The 6,888-nt window shown below is 54.6% G+C and overlaps 2 long non-coding RNA genes across 2 annotated transcripts; one reads left to right on the top strand and one right to left on the bottom strand.

Moving 5' to 3' along the window:
• Window positions 1–1,393: 1,393 nt before the first annotated feature.
• Window positions 1,394–3,875, bottom strand: LOC129641709 (uncharacterized). Its single transcript, XR_008709409.1, has 2 exons — window positions 2,958–3,875; window positions 1,394–2,572 (listed from the first exon to the last, which is right to left on the bottom strand). It is a non-coding gene; the product is annotated as an uncharacterized LOC129641709 (long non-coding RNA).
• Window positions 2,545–6,888, top strand: LOC129641708 (uncharacterized). The gene is made up of 3 exons (XR_008709408.1): window positions 2,545–2,678; window positions 5,531–5,652; window positions 6,616–6,888. It is a non-coding gene; the product is annotated as an uncharacterized LOC129641708 (long non-coding RNA).

Here is a 6,888-nt window from a genome sequence, read left to right as displayed (position 1 = left end):
GGGGAGAGGGTGCGCGTGCGCGCCTACGAGTGTCTGCGAGGGTGTCTCTGGGCCGGTGTGCGCGCGGGGACCCCGGACCGGGGAGCGGGATCGAGGGTTCCCCCCGCTGCCTCGCCCCCTCCTCCTGGCTGCGCTCGGCGGCGCTGCCTCCCTCGGGTCCCGGAGCCGTCTCCCTGCTTGCGAGGCCCTGTGGCTTGTGTCTGACTGTGGTGTGTGTGTGTGTGTGTGTGTGTGTATGAGTGCGCGCGCGCGCGCGCGCTCACGGGAGGGAAGGTGTCTGCCCCCAGCGTCCCCCTCCCCGCGCTGTCTCCTTCGGATCGATGCTCCTGCCTCTTGCTGCTGCTTCCTCTGGTGGCACACAAGCGCGTGTGCGCGCGCGCGTACACACACACACACACACAAGCTCCGAGTCACACTTGACTGATTCAAGCACTTGCCCGTGCGGAGACATAGACACATATACAGACCAGAGTCACATTACGCCACTCACAGCTACATGCACCCCCCCACAGACACCCACACACCCCGGAGGCCTGGCCCACAGAGCAGGAACTCATGAGCTTACAAGTATTCACCTGCTTTTATCCTGGCTCCCCACCTACAAGTGACACGTACACACATGTACATATATAAACAAACAGAGCCTTGGCCACAGAAACCCCATCCTGGTAACACTGGCCTTGCCTTTGGGGTGGAAGGCGGCGGCAGGTTTGCAGCTTCTCATTGCCAAACCGCTAAAGAAGGAGCAGAGAAGGAAGGAGAAATAGCCAGAGGTCAAGGAAATTTGGACAGACGTCAAGAAACAGGGAAAGAGAAGGGAATGGGGAGAGGTGGGAGGTTGGGAGGTTGGGGAAGGTGGACAGGAGAGGAAGGGACGGAGAGGGAAGCTGTACTCAGGTTTGGAGCTAAATTCTGAGCCACTGACACCAGGCCTGGGGGGGGGGTCTTTTCCTGTAGCGCTCACCTCTCTCCTCTTCCTCCCTTCTCCTCTCTAAGAGGCCTTGGGGGGCCCTCGCTATTCAATTAACAGAGTAGGAGCAATCAAAGGGAAGTTGTTAATTTGCTGATGCTCATTAGGGGCTCTTAGCACAAAGGCTGTTGAGGTCTGATGGTGTCAGATGATGAGGAGGGGAGTGTGGGGGACAAGAATTCTATCTCTAGCCCCTCCTTCATTCCACTTGTGGGCTGGTGCAGCTCTGGGAGAGGGAGGTGAGAGGTGTGTTCCCAGGGCTTTAAGTCAGAATGAGAACATATAATGAGAAGGGGCTGGCATGGAGAAAAGAAGTTGGATGAGAAGTTGTGAGGGGTTGGGAGCAGGGGGCACATGGAACTACAGGGAAGGGAGCTGGAGATCCCAAGAGGGAGTGTAGGCTTAGGGCTGAGGAGGAGGGAGACTGGGATCCGATTACTAGATTCTTGGTCAAGGTGCTACCAAGAGGAAGGGAGGATCTTAGATTCTCCTCTTGAATTGGGGAGCTGTCCAGCAGCACCAGGCTGTTCCAGAGAGCCGCCATGTGCCCGGGCAGCCACTGGGTGGCAGCACCCTCCCAGATACTTAGAATCAACGAAGAGGGGCATTTGGGAGTGGGATTTCAGCCTGGGAGGGCCCCAAGCAGAAATCTGAGGAAATCTTGGGCAGAGTCTGATTCCTGAATTCCAGATGACTTCAGGAGGAGGGGTGGGCCATTTTGAAGCATCTGTAATTTCCCTAGCTCCCCACCCTCGCAGGCTGAGTGACACATGGAAGCTTCTTCAAATGGCTGCAAATTGCTTCAGTCACCTGGGATGTTACTGAGGGAGCAGCGGGGGTGGAAGGAAGGTGATGAGGTGAGGTGGAGGCAGGCAAGGACTGATTGAGGCCAAGGAGCAGCCTCAGGAGGAGTCTGGGGGAAAGTAAGAGTGTGAATCGGGCAATCTCACATCCCAGACCTGGCTCTGCCATTCATTAGCATGAGCAGGTCCTTGACCTCTCTGAGCTCAGTTTCCTCATCTGTAAGATGGGGATAATATTTATTTCACAGGAGATTCTGAGAATTACATGAACTAATGCATAGAAAGAGCTCAGCACATTAGCTTGTACTCAGTAAATCCTCAATAAGTAGTAACTTATTATTAGCATTACTGTTTGAATCGAGTAATAAAACCACCAGTGCAGCCACATCAGGGTAGAATCTGACAGCGGTTCTCAGCCCAAGCTACACATCTGAGTCACCTGGGTAGCTTTTTCAAATGCTGCTGCCGTGGCCCCGCTTTAGACCAATGAAATCAGAATCTCCAGAGGTGGGGTCCAGATTTCCCAGCTTCTCGAGATCTGTGATATATAGCAGTCAGTCTTGAGAAATCTAGATCTTCAGAATCCACAGGTCTGGATCAAATCTTCCGTTATTTACTCCTGTATATCAGACCCCGGCTATTGTTTCCTCCTCATTTGAGGTGAGATGGATCCTTGTACATTTTGGCAAACTTCCACTGTGGCTTTTCTTGTGTTCAGCCCCAGGACTGGCCCTGGAGTCATGGGCCAAATTCTTTCAGTGTCAAAGGAGAGATGAACACGCTGACAACTGACTCCAGTCTAGCAAAAACCAAGAGTGAAATTGAAGGATGGACCAGCATCAAGTGGCAGAAGGGCAAGTCCTACTGACAAGTGCAGGGATGAGAGAAAAGGGAAGCTGGCTTTGGTAAGATGACATGTGAGGGATCTAAGGATTGTGATTAGTGTCACATTTCTTCTTTCTCTGGGCCCACCTCCCTCTTATTCAGGCCTTAACAGATCCTAGCTCCTTTAGCTTCCTCCCAGTTTCTTGTCCACACTTTGCTCCTCTCTGGCACCTGCAGTCCCTCGACCTCGATAGCCTTTCTCTTCTGGGGCTGAGAGAGAAATAGGCCTGTAGGTATCCGTCCATCCCTGCACAAGGCATCTGGCTAAGACCCACCCAGGGCTTTGGCATCATACTGACCTGAATTCAAATCCCACCTCGGTCACACCAGTGCTCTGTGATCCTAGACAAGTTCCTTAACTCATCTGAGACTCCTTTTCTCCACAAACCATAAAATCTGGCTAATGCCCACAGGGATGAAAAAAAAAAGTCTTCCTGGTAAACAGTAGGTGTCCCATCAACAGTAGCAAGTATTATTTTCATCCCTGAGAGGTTAATGGGGCAAATTCCCCACGGACACTTCCCTTACAAATGGCCCCATCTGCTCTAGGTGCAGAAGCGCCCTCCAGCTCTCGGAGACAGGGGGGAGAAGAGGGAGACAGGGGAGGGCAAGGCCCCCTGGGACTCCCGGCAGCTCTTCTCTGCTCCCCAGTGCGTGAAATCACACGCACCCCAATCTGTCTGCAACCGCTTCATCTGCCAGCTCAGCAAATGTGGAGACAATTAAGGAGTTAATTAGCAGACAGTGGGAAGGGGCTGTGGACCTGAGGCAGACAAGCCCCATCAACACACCTCTCCTCCACCCCTCCAGACTCCACTTTGTCTCTTGACCTTCATCTTCTCCCGCTTCATTCTCTTTTCTGGTCCAAATGCTCCTCTTACCTCTTCCCTCATTTCCCTGCTACCCTTGCCCTTCACTCCTCCCCGCTTACACTCCTCCCCCAAGCCTGTCCTGTCTTCTCTCTTCCTCATTCCTCTCTCTAATCTCTCCCCTGCCCCACTTGGCTGTTCCTCTGTCTCCCAGCCAAATCACTGCTTTCTCCATCTTTGCAGGGCCCACCCTTTTCTCCTTTCCATGTTCACCTCTCATTCTGGTCCCTCTTCACCCTCTGCTCCTCCCCTTCTCCGCACATCACCCCTCCCCCTCCAGCATGAATGTGGGTCTCAGAACAGAGCCTTGTTCACTGGGCTTGTATCTGCTACAGGAATCAGTGGGTTCAAGGTTGCCTCCCGGGTGGGGTCCCCAGCAATGCAGCCGGAAGGAGTCTCCTCTGATCCTCACCTGCTCCCAGCTCCTCTCTCTCCTGGCACTCTAGGTAACTCAGTCTCTTTCCTGTACCAGAACACCTTTGGGAGGCTCCCCATACTGCCCCTGCTGCCTCCCCGGGGTCTTGGCAGTTCATCTGCACTTCCAGGATCACGTTGGAGCCCTCTTTTTCCTCTTTTCCTCCCTGGGGGCCTGGCAGATGGCCACCTTTCTCCCGTCACAAGTCCCAAATTGTGTGTCATCCTGTCATTTGGCAGGGGCGGGTCACAGCTTCAGAAGGAAGGGATGATTAAAGAGAAAACATAAATTGGGAGACAGAGAAAGGCAGAGAGCAAGAGAGAGGAGGAGAAACTGGGGCCAAGGCAGATTGAAAGGGCAGATGTGGGGAGGGAGGTGGAGGAGAGAGACTGAGACAGAGAGAGAGAGGGTAACTAGAGATGGAGCAATGGAGACTTGGAAATAGGGAAGAGCCCACTAAGGTCCCTCACTGCTTTAAAATTCTGGGTCTTTGAGAGAAGTGAACAAAGGAGAAACAAAAGATCCGTAGAGGACCTGGAGTTTTTCTTTTTCCAGAAAACTCCCTGGTTAATCCCTTACCCAACCCTGGCCTCCTTGGCTTCACTTAGTGGTAAAGAATCGGCCTGCGAATGCAGGAGACGTAAGAAATGCAGGTTCAATCCCGCATCAGTCCCGCAGGAAAGATCCCCTGGAGGAGGAAATGGCCTGGATAATCCTGTGGACAGAGGAGCCTGACGGGCTACAGTCCACAGGGTTGCTAAGAGTCGGACACGACTGAGCAACTTAGCATGCTGGCAGCCTGACCTCCAGTTTCCTCCTGCTCCAGCGACCCTCGTCTCTGTTTTGTGGGCTCTGATTGCTCTGGGAGTAGGTCTGTCCTCTGTCCTCCCCTGACAACCCCTTCCCAAGGGAGGGTGTTCCCCCAGAGTGGGCAGTGGCTACTTTGACCTCCGGAGGAGGGGAGGGTGGCCTGTGCTCTGCCCGCATCAGTAGGTGTATGGGGTCCTGAGCACCTTGGGGGTGGGATGGTCTGCATCTCCAGCTCTAGAATACCAGCACCTGGGCCATGCCTGGCCCTTGCAGCTGCTCAATAGTGCAGCCTGGGGGTCATGGCTGGATCTGGGGTCCCCTAGGCTGGGGACACTTTCCTTCCTCTGCATCAGTTGGCTCTGCAAGGAGCTTGTGTCTCTGAGCTGTTCCCCAGCTGAAGACAGTCCTCCCCTCTTGCTCCCACTGGGGACCCCTCTACAGCCCACACCTTCCCCATGGACCCTCCTCCCACCTTCACCAGGCCTCTCTGGAAGGTGCAATCTCAGCGCCCTGGGCGGCCTCTGAGCCGGAGGAGGCAGTGTGGGTGAATAATTCATGGGGCTGGGAAGCCCTTATCTCCCAGGCCGGCCCCACCCGGGGCCCCAGTGCTGGGCCGCCGTCCCGAGGCTCCTCGCTTTATCTCGACGCCCAGCTTGTAATGCAGCCCGCCATATCACAGGCAGAAGGGGAGATTAATTTTCTGGTTTTGCATGGGCGGGGAGGGGAGGGGGCGTGGGGAGGTGCTGGAGAGCAGAAGCTGGGATCTTTCCGATTTCAGACTCCAGCGGCTTAATCCTCTCCCCGGCCTGAAGGAAAGGGAGGAAGAGAGTGTTGCAAGCCAAATTTCATCATCAGCGGCAGCCCCAACAGAGGGAGGAGGAGGCGCAGGGCAAGCAGACGGTGGGCGCTGGCACGGACAGGGGAGTTGTTTGGAAACTGGGGGAAAGACGGCCCTCAGCCTGGGCTTGCCGACGACGCTCGCTTTGTCGAGAGAGGGACTCAGCCTGAGTGGGGTGCACACAGGGGCACGTGTATGTGCACACACGGGAGCTTGGGGCACAAGGGCGTACCTTTTCAGGAAGTGGCAGTGGTCTTGCTGTCTGCCCCACAGAGCCTGGCACAGAGGCGTCTAAAAAAATGTTGAGGGGCTGAACTCTGGGGAATCACTGATGAGCTAAGCAGATACAGCTCCCCGTGTGCCTGCCATCTTTCCACGTGTCCCCGCAGGCCTGGCCACTGTTTCCTGTGCCCTCGTGGTCCAGGGAGGCCAGTGAGCAGAGGGACACTGGGGAGCCTGCTGCTTCTGCTTAGCTGACACAACTACCCAGAATTAGAGGAAGCCACAGCCTGTTAGTTGAGTACCTATTATATACCAGGCCCAGAGCAGGGTAGATGTGTGTTCCCGAGATCAATTAGAAGTGAGTCTTGGCTCTGGTGCAGGAGACTGAATGTGCTGTTTGCCAGGAAAGAGCTACTAATGAAGTGCTCCATGGAGGAAGAGAGTTGATGGTAACCAGGAGCAGGTCTTGTGGGAGGTAGCATTTGAGACAGGTTTTGACGGATGGGTAGGAGTTGGGATTGGCCCTAATGGCAGGGAGGGAGGCATGGCATTTTGGGAAGAGGAAGAATATGGAAGAAGTGATGATACAGGGACCAGGGTGAAGCAAAGAGATAATAACTTTGTCTGGTGGGTGAGGGGCAATAGTGAGGACCAAGGCTGGGAAGCAGAGAGAGGTAAGGACAGAGAGGGTCCTGACATCATGTTGAGGAGCTTGCATTTGTCTGGGGTGATTGGGGAGCAATTAAGGGGTTTTGAGGGCTTCTCTGTGGCTCAGTGGTAAAGATATCGGCCTGCCAATGCAGGAGATACAGGTTTGATCCCTGGTCCAGGAAGATTCCCTGTGCTGCGGAGCAACTAAGCCCATGTGGCACAACTATTGAGCCTGTGCTTTAGAGCCTGGCAACCACAACCACTGAGCCCAAGCACTACAACTACTGAAGCCCGTGCACCTTAGAGCCTGTGCTTTGCAACAAGAGAAGCCACTTCAGTGAGAAGCCCGAGCGCTGCAACAAGAGTGGCCACCGCTCACCACAACCAGAGAAGAGCCCACGCAGCAATGAAGACCCAGCACAGCC

Source organism: Bubalus kerabau, chromosome 1 (genome assembly GCF_029407905.1).
Source record: "Bubalus kerabau isolate K-KA32 ecotype Philippines breed swamp buffalo chromosome 1, PCC_UOA_SB_1v2, whole genome shotgun sequence".
NCBI classification, from domain to species: domain Eukaryota; kingdom Metazoa; phylum Chordata; class Mammalia; order Artiodactyla; family Bovidae; genus Bubalus; species Bubalus kerabau.
The sequence above is the reverse complement of the archived record's forward strand: the minus strand, read 5'-3'. Positions and strand labels throughout refer to the sequence as shown.